The 12,470-nt window shown below is 35.8% G+C and overlaps 1 protein-coding gene across 5 annotated transcripts in view; it reads left to right on the forward strand.

The window, feature by feature from the left end:
* LOC106740632 (phospholipid scramblase 2-like) overlaps positions 1-12,470 on the forward strand; it is a 40,547-nt gene that overhangs the window by 20,039 nt on the left and 8,038 nt on the right. The window lies entirely within an intron of this gene.

Below are 12,470 nucleotides of genomic sequence, written 5' to 3' on the forward strand. Positions count from 1 at the left end.
TCATATTATGTATCTACCTTATCTTGGTAGTTGAAAGAGCAAGATAGTAAAAAAGCATACATTTTATTATCTTTTTACTGTGATTGAATTTTTTATCAAATTTTACAGCTCAAATTCCTGCGTCATATTGTCGATTTGACTTGATTTTTATTCAATTTGACCTAATTGCAGTTTGTGCAACAAAATTTAATCCTGAGACTCGATCCGAGACCGAGACTTTTTGTTTAATATAGGATTTCCTACGATACTCTCAATGTTTTATATGCAAAATTTAAAGTGCACAAGTAATTCTAATTAATAACGTGAATCAGTGACAAAAAAGTTGCGGCTCGTTTCTTTTTGATATGTCTTGGAAATCGGACGGAAATCGCCAGAACGGTCAGGCGATTTTCACCTCTTCTAAAATTATATTTTCTTCTGGTTTTAACCTACAAAATAGTAATAACAATATGCGTGTAATATTATTATCACTGATATTATAATAGTTTTTATGATTATAATTCCACTTATACGATTACAGTTACAAATACCAAGTATTTTTTCTTACTGTGGAAAACGTCACATTCTTTTTGCCGCCGACTTTACATACATAAAGTATATACATAACATATACATAAATTTGTTAATCTCATGAAATAAACACAAAGGAGACCGTACGAGACGAAATCGTAAACATAAACGCGTATCTCACGGTACTGTTGTGTGTTCGGCTAGATTAGATTACACTCTTTATCTAATCTTTCATTCTCCGGCGGGAGAATGAAAATTCACTTAACACGCTAATATTTAGGGTCAATTATGGCGACGACTGGGCGACTGTTAATTTGGCCTAATTATCCGGCTTCTTTGTGCCCTTTGCGAATCCCCGGACAAGAACGGCGATAATTCAGTCGACTCTCTCGGTAATTCTCCTGCACCACCGCGACCTTTGAGTTCCATTTAGACCGCCGGCCCGTGAACGCACTCAGAGATATAAAGGTTAACTATTTATTGCTTATTAGCGCTGACCGATGAAGTTGCAACATCAGTTGTCGCTTCCGCGAGTGCCCTCGTTATCGCCCCCCCAAGAACACTTTTTCTGTGCTTCATTGAAAACTTCTGGTTGAATTTCATTGCTATTTTCATCACCTGTCAGTTTGTCTGGCTAATAAAAACGGGAAATATGACGGAGAACAATCTCGCGTACAGCGAAGGTGCAATCGGTGGTTGAAAGGGTGCAGCATTTTTTTCGACAAGTCCCACAACGTATCCGTACTCAATAGGAGAGTTGGTTGTTTAGTAATTTTTGGAGGATTACTTTTTCCTATTGATCATCAGACAAAAGCGTTCTGAAGTGTTCTGAAGCGTTCTGAAGCCTATTGTAGGGAAAAATTTACTACGCAAAACACATGTCCAGACAATATCGGCGTACTTACTTTATAACATTATTCTCTTATCGAGACTGACAATCTTTTTTTTTTTTTAAGAAAATTAATATTTAATAGATTTATTTTATTATTAAAAGTTATTATTAATCAAGAGTTTTTAATTTATATATTAATCGTGCGAAAAATTCTCTCTATATCCAGATTTTTTTATTAATAACCTCTTCCCGTACTGCTCTTAGCCTTTCTGAAATGCATACATTTCCCTTAATCATCGCATTTTTGCGATTATAGTTTCAATATAAACGCTTCACGCGATATTTTCAACACTTCTACCGTGACGCGATCGAAGTACGGCGCCATATATTATGACAGTCTCATCGCCAGCTGTCGAACTACAGCCGTTTAACGGTATTCTATGCATGCTTTGGTTCGTAATATCGTTTTCTACGCAGCCACTGTTTCTTCGACGTTTACACAAAGCGCCGTGGAAAGTGAAGAGCGATACGTACCTATGCGTACCTATAATACGTCCGTATAATTCAGTGTATCTCGCGGCTTGCTCCTCTCGAAATACAACTGATTCAGTAACGCGAATGAGGCGACCGAGGGACGATCCGTCCGCAATTTTAACAATTACGACGTGTTCGCTCGCAATCAGAATGCTGATAACATCTTTTCGAACGTGAATAAAACAATTATTAATTTTAATTTTGTTCTTGACTTAAATATCCATACAGCAGTGGGTTTAATTTGAATTTAATCAAACTTTAATTTCCGTGTAAGAGTCAGAACTGGAAAGAGAGCGGCCGATTAGAAACTCTGTCCGCAACTGTTAGCGTATGAAAGTGAGCAAAAAACGATCAGTTGAAATGACTCGAATTGGGCCAAGCGAACTTAATTTCAGATTGTTTATGGCGAATTAATGGATGCTACCGCCGCTGACGAACTTGATAAATGTCGATAATGTAGAGGCAATCTTTGAAATGTTATGTTATATAAACATTGACACGATATTATATAAATTCACGCTGTTCTGTTTATATTTTATATATATATATATATATATATATATATATATATATATATAGGTCTTACATAAACGTTAGTGCGATATAAATGTGAATAAGATAATATGCTATTCTGTTCTACCATATCTAATGTAATGTCATCGAATTTGGAATCTTTCAAATTGATCATTTCGTAAAAATGCTGATCTAGATGTTCCTTTAACGATTTGAGCATCTCTATTTGACGTGACGTATATTTATCCTTGACTTACTTGACACGAAAATTATATATTGTTTTGGAATTTGTAAGAAGTTTCTCTAAGATTCATCGTCATATTTTCAGCATTCTCGACTTTTTCAATCGACCTCCCTTTCGTGACGGATGCTAAATAAATCAACATGATTAGGACTACGTGACAACATGATTACCACGTAATTTATTTAGAATGCAGTATGTTTTGATTTTACCTGAGTCGGCAGATTCACGTTCCTGTTCCATTGTGCTGTCGGTGAACACATTTAGGAACATGTATAATTGGATCAGACGTGTGTAATCAATATCGATAAGTCTCCTGCTTCTTCCTATTATTATTGACTAGGCACGTTAGCAAGATACCAACCTTATGCATAAGCCAAATATTAATAAAATTTCAACTCTAACTAATAACGTCATCTATAATATTCGGCAAAATCAAGCGCTCAGTTGGTGCCGTTTCATGTAGAACATGATATATTCAATAGTTCCATTGTGTCTTAAAATTTCTTAAAATTCTTTTCGAATAACATCGTGATAACTACTGCTTTCTGAGATTATATCGACAAGGCCATCAACTGTTTCTTAAAGCTTAAGGCTGGCATTTTCCAATCACCAAAGAACAGGAGAAAACATTTTAATTTGAATCAGAATTATAGGACATTAAATGCAAAGGCACTGAATTAATTTGTACACCTGATACATACAATATATACATACTGTATCTAATTATTATTGTAGAAAGTAGAAGAAATTTCCCATCATTATCTCCGTCATATTTTACTGGCATATGACGCTCTTCTTTGTTAATTAATTTTGAGACAGAACAACATGTTATTTATTTTACATATATATGTATTACATATTAAGTTTCTGCGCGAAAAGTAAACATAAATGTCTTGAGTCTTGTCTTTTACTATTATCAAAGTTATTACACGCAGTTAACGGAGACATCGATATTGTTAGTCCAAATTATCTATCTGTTCCGAATCGAAGCATTGAAGTGGAACACGCGCCTGTTCCACGATTGCGTAATTACTTAATCGTGATATCCGTGATCGATACGCTCGCGAGAACGTCTATCGGCCAATGTCGTTGTTGCGTTATTAATCTGTAATTGTGACTCGTCATGAGAGATCGAAGCGCCGAAGATGCAAACAAGTAGTAAGTGCACTACGATAACCGCAGTCACAATAACGCACAATAATAGTCGATGAAGTTTCAAGGAAGACCAGATGAGAGAATGTCAAGTTTTCGCTTCCTCCGTTTGCTCGGTTTCATCGAAGTTGAAGCCATATTCTGGATGCATAGTCTAATAACCTCGATATACTTTGCTGACTTTCAATTTGGAACAACGTTATACGTGATGTAACAGAAACAAATCTAGAAATGAACTAACTAGAAAGACGACGGTGGATGAAAGTCTGTCGATCTTACATCGAAATATTCTTCCATCGAAATGTCCTTCAATTCTTTTGTACTGGAATATTTAAAATATCCGTGATCGTCGCCTTGATACAAAATCATTGAAGAATGTTTTAACGTAGAATTGACGGATATTTGTCTGTTGCTGTTTAGACAAGTAGTGAAAATCAACTGATCTTCGTCGGTTTACCTAGTGGTGAACACGCGTAGTTTTGAAAAAGGAAAGTACCGAAATGTAAAAGTGGAGCAGTTTTCCTGATGTAGTTGTGCTGAGAGGAAAATACATAAAAAATAATGAAATATTTATTCGGTCAGTCTAATAACATATTTACTTATACCATGTTTTACAATAAGGAAACATTTTCTTTTAAATAAGAAAATTATACATATTTGCTTAAATTTGCAATCTTTTCCTGAATAAAAAAACTGTGCAATATAAATAAAATAATTGAGATTAAAAAGTAAATATGTTATATATTATATATAATATTATATTTAATACGTAACATATTTAATCTGAATTCTTTTAATTTCGCTCTTCATTGGCTTCCACTACAAAGTCAGTGACTTTAATCTTTTAGAGAAACGGCATAACAGATAAATAATTTAATTTTCAACGTACAAATTACCTGGAAAAGAACCCAATATTTATTCACTTTTTTTAAAGCCAACTCACTAGTTTCTTACTTTTTTCAGAATGAATCTCTTCGCTCACTATTTTTGACAGCTAAATCGCCGCTTGTTTCGGTATTACGACTTTTTATGAAATCGTTCCACTTCCTCCATTTCGATACATTTCTTTCGGGACAATGCGTGTTCATCCTAATAATATCTTCCTTAAGTCGTTTCCCGAGTCGTCGCGTCCGAATCTGACAAATCACGCATCACACGAACGCACAGTCCCCCTGATGAAGACAGGGCCGCCAGCGAGGGGCTATGAGCGAGCAAGTAAGTAGATAATGATCGACTTCGTTGATGGAAACGTCATGTACGTGTAGGAGGTACACGCAGACCACATCGACATGATCGCCGCAGTGACGCGTAGTTGTCGTTCGCGTGTACGCATACGTTGGACTTTTCGATCTTTCACACGGCGTGCTATCGTTCCGAACTTCCACATTTGCTCACGTCTTATCATTTATTTTATTTTTCGAAGAAACGTTTCAATGAAGATCTCTCATCGTCACCGATGAGTGAAGGCCGGCCTTGTCTTCATACGGAAGTAAATCAATCCGAGGATGTTTAAGAGCATTAGATAACGACTATCGTAAGGATGTTAAACATTTCTATATTTTGTATTCGTTTTGTCGGGATCCTCTTCGACATCGAATCGCTCGCGTTGTACGAGCGACGCACCGATGCGGTGATCTGCGTCTTTACATCCGTATGGAAAATGAAAAGGAGTTGCTACTAGAAACTTCGCTAGCTCAGCGAATCTATAGCTGTAATGTACTGGTTAAATTTCTCGGAGTGAAATCTCACTTGAAGTGAGCGTAAATTTTCACTCGGAGCGATAACGAAAATACTGGCACTCGGAATTGCAGGAGCGAGTGTTTCGTTCAAACTCAGAATGGATTCTTGACCCATATAAGTGAATGTTTTGAGTTTCGGTTAGAGCGAATGTTTTTTTTTTTTTGAGACGGTGACCCCAATAAAAAAACATTGATGAAATTATATAACGAAATCTTACGTGAAATTCATGATACTGCGATCATGTTGGTATGTAAAAAAATACATGTGGAAACATTGACTTTTTATAAAATGTTGATAATTGCGTAACTATTCCGAATAATACTTTGGCAAAAAAGTAGCGATATGGCGAATTATCTCAGTGGAATATTTGCAAAATTGAATTTGGAAAGATATTGTCCAATAATACATTGAGAAAAATACTTCAATTATATTATGTTTAAAACATTTAGAAGTATATTTGTTACTGAAGAAAACAAAAGATTTGAGATAATTATTCCTTTTGTTGTTGTGCATATGAGGAGATTTGATAAGTTAACAAATTTCATTATAGTTGATAATTAGTTGTTGTATTATTATAATATAAAGTTGCATAATAAGAAGTTTCTAGTTTTTCAGACAAAATTACGAGGGTAAGTCAATAATTATCTGCGCTCTATTTATACAATTTATTGTAGAAACAGTAGAAAATTTATGAACATTTTATTTTTCAATATAATTTGATCTTCAATGCACTTAGTCGAACGTATCGTTTCTTTATTCCTTCGGTAAAAAATATACTATTAACCTACACAAATTTATAACATAAGTACGGATAATTATTGATTCTCCCTCGTATAACAACTGCATTTTTATGCTATTATAATTTTATAAAACTTTTATAAAACTTTTTATGAAATTTCACACACATTGCTTCATAAAATAATAACAACATAAAGATTGAGTCGTCCTATTTTATATTGAAAAACCGCAATTATTTATTATATAACTTAATACAAGTCAGTTAAAGTAAAAATAATAGAAATTACAGTGAAAAAAATAGAAATCAGTATTTAGTGAAAGGAAATTATCTATCTTATCTTGTATATCAATCTTGGATAACACTGATTAGTACACATTATTGACACAACTCTTGAATCGTTTCTCTGTAAAATTACATAAAAATATTTCCTTATCGCCTATTGTAACTGTGCGTAAATGCGCTTAAGTTGGTAAAACTAATAAATATAAATTTATTTGGCAAGTTTAACTTTAGTTTGAGACACTCTTGAGTGAAATTGGGCAAAGTGAAAAGTAAAGATCTTATAATTGTCAAATCTTGTGTTATTTTGCACATATAATTTGACATGGAATTGTTTTATTAAAACATGTACAGTCTTTTACTTTTTTCTACGTAGAATCAATATATTACCTTCTCTTATATCTTAAAAATTATCTGTTTTAAAAATAATGTTTGTACGACAAATTTTTTACATTTACTTTTTGTATACTTAAATATTTGTACACTGGATAAACATATTTGTAGATATTTAAGTAAAAGCGTATCAGAGAAGTTACTAGATTTCACCTAATATGCCAAGTTAACCTTTATCGGTCGTAAGTCACCTCTCACGTGACAACAATACTTCGTCGCTGCGATCGTACGTCACGTAGGAGATGACAAGTCGGAACCTGTCAAAACTCGCTCTCTGTCAAATGCGGATACGATTGCCTTGTTATTTAAGCATAAGCAACGGAGCAATTGACATTTCCAGCGATATATCACTGCCTTTTGTATTCAATTTTTTAATATATTGAGCCCAAAAATGAATAAAGAAAATTTTATAAATTTCCGATATGGAACGCCATCAACAACAGACAATGAGGAGAGATTAGATGGAAAACTACATATCCTCCAACTTGATGCTAAAGGAAAACATAATGACTGTTTAATATGTTCTAATCGTAAGTTGCCTGGAGTAAGAAAAACAGTATACTTCTGTGAAACGTGCAACAGAAAATCATTCCTTCATGTTGGATATTGTTTCAAAAAATATCATACATTAAAAACTTATAAATAATTATTTGAAACTCATATATTTGTAATACTCCTTCAAAAAATAAATAATTTCTAACAAAAATGTTATTCTTATAATACTGAAAATTTTTCGCATATTTACCGAAACCAGCTACAACCTAGTGAGAATCGCGCATAAAAAGCTAGCGTCCGATAAGGGTTAAACAGATTAACAAGTTATACAAATAAGCACGCTCAGGAAAGGTTAAATATCAAGTCATGGTCAATCTTGTCAATTAAAGCTGCGATATTCGTACTAAATTTTTCATTGGGTGAAGATGATAAATAAATAATATATGCTTACAATATATGTATAAATAATAAATACTTGACACCAAAAATACATAATTAAACAGTAAACACGTCACAGTCATAATATATGCCGCAATAATATTTGTCAAAACGGATTTGTTTTATGAGCTGGTTGAAAATCGCTTCCACATTCCCTTACCGCGCGTGCAAATCTGCTTAGCTATAGCTTTCAATTTTGCCCGGCAAGCTATAGATCTGCTGAATTAACCGATCCGTTCTTTTTTTATGTGCCTTTCGATTCCGATCGACATTCTTCTTTTCTAAACCGCGGATTTGCGCCGAAGAGTCGCCATCGTCTCCCTCGTGGATTCCGCTTGAAAATTGCGACGTAGAATTATGTAAAATCTGGAAATTCCTAAAGTTATCTAGAGAATAAATATTATCTTTCATAGGTGGATATAAATACGATAGGACATATTTTAGCTTTGTTGTATTATTAAACAGCGAGCGAGCGAATAAGTGAACCAGTAATGATATCTTGACTTTTGGAGACGAATTCGGGACGACGAGTTGCATAAGAAAATGGCAATGATAATACGTGTTATGTGAGCGTGTATGTGTGTGACATATACCAAGAAGTTAGGAAATTAAATTAAATCAATTGATTCGGACGTTAAATTAAATGAATTAATCAGAAAATTAATATTTCGGAAATAAGGAAACACGTCTGCAAATCCGGGGTTTATACGTTTATATGGCCGAGGCTTATTTATACAGGCGAGAAGAAGAAAGAGGCCAACGATACGCTGATAACGGTGAATTCGAACTGACAACTACGAATGTCAGACACAGATATATATTATTTCCACATGTTTGGTTTACGGATACTGATAAGCGAGGCGGAGCGACGCGAACACATTCCACTTTGCCAGTGTGTTCTATACTTCTCACCTGCGCGTATCTGGAAACCGAGATCGGTCCCGATCGCAAACAGTCGTCGGCGATAACGGCTCAGTTCGTTGAGTCTTAACGGTGTGTTTACGCAGTCTTGGAATATCGAGTGGAACTATGGAGTCTTGGAGACTCGTTGCGAATTTCCTGCTGGCGAATTAGCCTTCTCGAGGAGTCGTGAAGTTCGAAGGACGATCAGGCGCGATCGACATCGACATTCGTTCGTCGTTCGTGGCGCCTTTAAATCGAATAAAATTGTCGGTGGATTTACTCTCTCGAGAAATGATGGCATAGAGAAATAGACAACTGATTAATCGCCGTCGTCCCATTGAAATTCGCACCTTGGTCATCTTTGAGCTAAGCAACATATTAGACGAATTTACTTCCTCGGGAAATTACAATGTGAAAAAATAAACAGGTGGTTAAGATAATTATCGTTGCTCTGTCCAAATTCACACGCCGCTTCTGGTGACTTTAAATCGAATAAGGTAAAATCGGTGAATTTATTTCCTCGGAAACTGTAATATGTAAAAATAAGTAATGGATAATTTGTCGTAGTTCCGTTGGAATTCGCACCGCTTATAATATTTTCGAACCGGACAAAGTAATTAATGAATTTACTTTATCGGAAAATTATAATATGAAAAAATAGGCATTTAGTGGATCATCGTCGCTCCGTCAAAACTTACTCACTTATGGTTCCCTCAAGCTGGATAATGTAATTGGTGAATTTACTTCCTCAGGAATTATAATATGAAAAAATAAACAAGTGACTAAAAAATTGTCGTCGTTCCGTCGAAATTCACGCCGCTTCTGGTTACTGAACCGAACAAGGTAAAATCGGTGAATTTATTTCTTCGGAAATAATGTAATATATGTAAAAATCAATAATTGATAATTTATCAGAGTTCCATTTGCATCGTTCATAGGTCGCCTTCGAAGAAAATAATTGGTGAATTTACTTTGCCGGAAAATTATAAAAGAATAGACAAATAGTCGATCGTCGTCGCTCTGTCGAAATTCGCACCACTTCTGGCTTTAAACCGAATAAGGTAATTGGTGAATTTACTCCCTCGAGAAATTACGATTTGAGAAAAAAATAAACGACCAGTTGATCGTCGCCGCTCCGTCGGAATCCTCAATATCCGCGAATACGCCTTCGAACCGAACGAGATGGTCGGTTGATTTCCTTATGCGGGAAAATAAGTTTAGTTGAATGTACCTGACAATTAATAAACCAAAAGCGTTTTAGTTAAGCATTGAGAGAAAAATATTTCGTATTTTTAACTATAAACACCATAATGAAATAATTATAGTCAGAACTATCTTTTTAGTAAATGTCTAGTAACATTGACTAAAATGTTACTATAGTGTCAGTGATAATAACTTTATATGTATATTGCTGCCAATATTTTTGGGATCGCTCCCAATTGTTTCAATTGAATTTTAATACAGCTGCACGGAGAAGACAGGTTGAATTAACAAACCAAACGCATTTTGGTTGAAGGAAACAGAATTTCTGGTTCTTGTGAGTCAAATTCTGTTCTTGTAACCAGAAGTTCAACCAAATCTTTTTTCCATGTAAATATTCATACTGATGTTCTCAGTCGTGCTAACAAAGACATAATTTCTCTGTCACCGAGTTTTCACCTGGTTCTAGTTCAGTCGCCGATTTCAGACTTTTTTCTGCACAGAAACTCCGTTTCCTTTAACGAAAACGCGTTTGGTGTGCTCACTGTCAGGCAAATTCAACCAAACTTTTTCCCGTGCAGAAAATTATATCGTGAAAAAATAGACAACTAATTAGTTGTCGTTACTCTATCGAAATCCGCATCGCTCATGGCGAACGATTAAAGCTTTGAAAATAGATCGGTAGATTTATTTTCTCAAGGAAATCGCAATATGAAAAACTAGGCGAACGATTGAAATTATGCGCTCACGGAAAATTTTTGCTGAATCTACTTGACAATGGAGAAATTAAACGCATTTTGGTTGAAAGAAATGGAATTTCTGGTTATAAGAGTCGAATTTGGTTCGTCGGAACGAAAAATTCTGTTTCCTTCAACCAAAACGTACTTGGTTTGTCCCATTGTCAGGTAGATTTAAGGAAATTTTTTTCTTTTGCGCTCGTCGGAGCAGCGTCGAGTTTTTCACGAGTTTGGACAAGACGTCACGTTTCCAGGGCTCGTTTCTTGGCGAGCGGAGGGTCGACGTCTCCGCGACCGACCTCGTTTCAGCGATATACGCTGTTTTCCGCGCTTATCGGCCACACGATAAGTGGGAAAAAGGAATTACGCGGAAAAATACAGCGGTTTTATTTTATCGACAGTGCCGAGATGCCGATGGCGAGAGTGCGACGCTGTGAAATAATCTGCGGCTAATTATGCGTTCTCGCGGGCCCAGCGACAAAGACATCTCTCGAGGGAAGACCGGCAGGGGCTACTCGTTAGGCGATGCCAACGATCGCGATGTCGCCGGCCGTCTTTGACGGATATAATAACGCATGAGAGAGTGAAATTAACGAGGCTTCGATTCGAATCACTTACTGTGATAATTAGTTTCGATAAGTGATTTCCGATTCGGTGATATCAGCGAAATCGAGGCGGGAAGAAAGAAAATCGGGAGACGGTAGGAACGCGACACATTCGAGTGTTTCTCTCTCACTGTCCTTTCTCTCTTGATCTCGCGTTTAAAGGCGCAAGGGAGGGAAACCTACAGGGCGCGATTTGAATAATTGTCGAAAGAAACTCGCGGACTCGCGTGTTTTCGGGGTTGTCACGGAACGTCGTGGCTCGATGCGAGCTTGGAAAAGATGGGAATGCCGAAGTGCGATTTGGTGGAGGCCGAGTACTTCGAGACGTCGTGGAAAAACAAGCTGGAACTGCTCCGTAGACGCCTGAGGGGTTTCAGAAACGCGTTGCTGACGCGATACAGGTCGAAGAAGAGAGGCTACACAAGGTTTCTCACCGAAGAGGAACAGAGGTGCAGGCATGTTTCCCTAAACGTGCGCGCGCGCGCACACACAAGTGTGATTTCATGTGATATAATCGACTCGATATTGCAGGGTGTTACATGACACGCTGTACTAAAAAAACTCAAGGAGCATGTTTCGGGTGTAAATTGAAGCAGAAAATGTTTTACAAACATTAGTCCAACTCGAGATGGTTATTGATCTGCAAGTGTTTGAAGTTTATAAGTAAATAAGTATAAATAAGTAACATTTTTTGAAACATTTTTGATTGAAAATATAAAATATAAGGAAATATAAAGATTACATAAATTGTTCAAATCGATGTTCTTCGTTCAAAGTTTAATACACAGTACGGTGCGATCTAAAATGGATTGAATAGCAGCACGAAGAACGTCATGATTGTTCTTTATTTGTTTACACGCTTCATTAATATACTGTATTAATTCAATACGAGTATTAACTTGCCTCTAGTGTACTACATTTTTAATCGTTGTGTTTTCCTCTTATTTTTCATTTTTAGTTGTTCCGAAATTAAACGTTCCGAAAAATTGTGCTTTCATTTATAAACCTTGAACACTTGTAGGTGGATAACCGTTTTGAATTGGACCCATGTTTATAGGACATTTTTTTACTTTAATTTATATCAGAGACATGAATTCCTTACACAGTAAAGAATTTTGCCTTATAAACGGTCCATTTAAAGATGTTGTTACTTTTT

This window comes from Dinoponera quadriceps, unplaced genomic scaffold (genome assembly GCF_001313825.1).
Source record: "Dinoponera quadriceps isolate SergipeBrazil2010 unplaced genomic scaffold, ASM131382v1 scaffold278, whole genome shotgun sequence".
Classification (NCBI taxonomy): domain Eukaryota; kingdom Metazoa; phylum Arthropoda; class Insecta; order Hymenoptera; family Formicidae; genus Dinoponera; species Dinoponera quadriceps.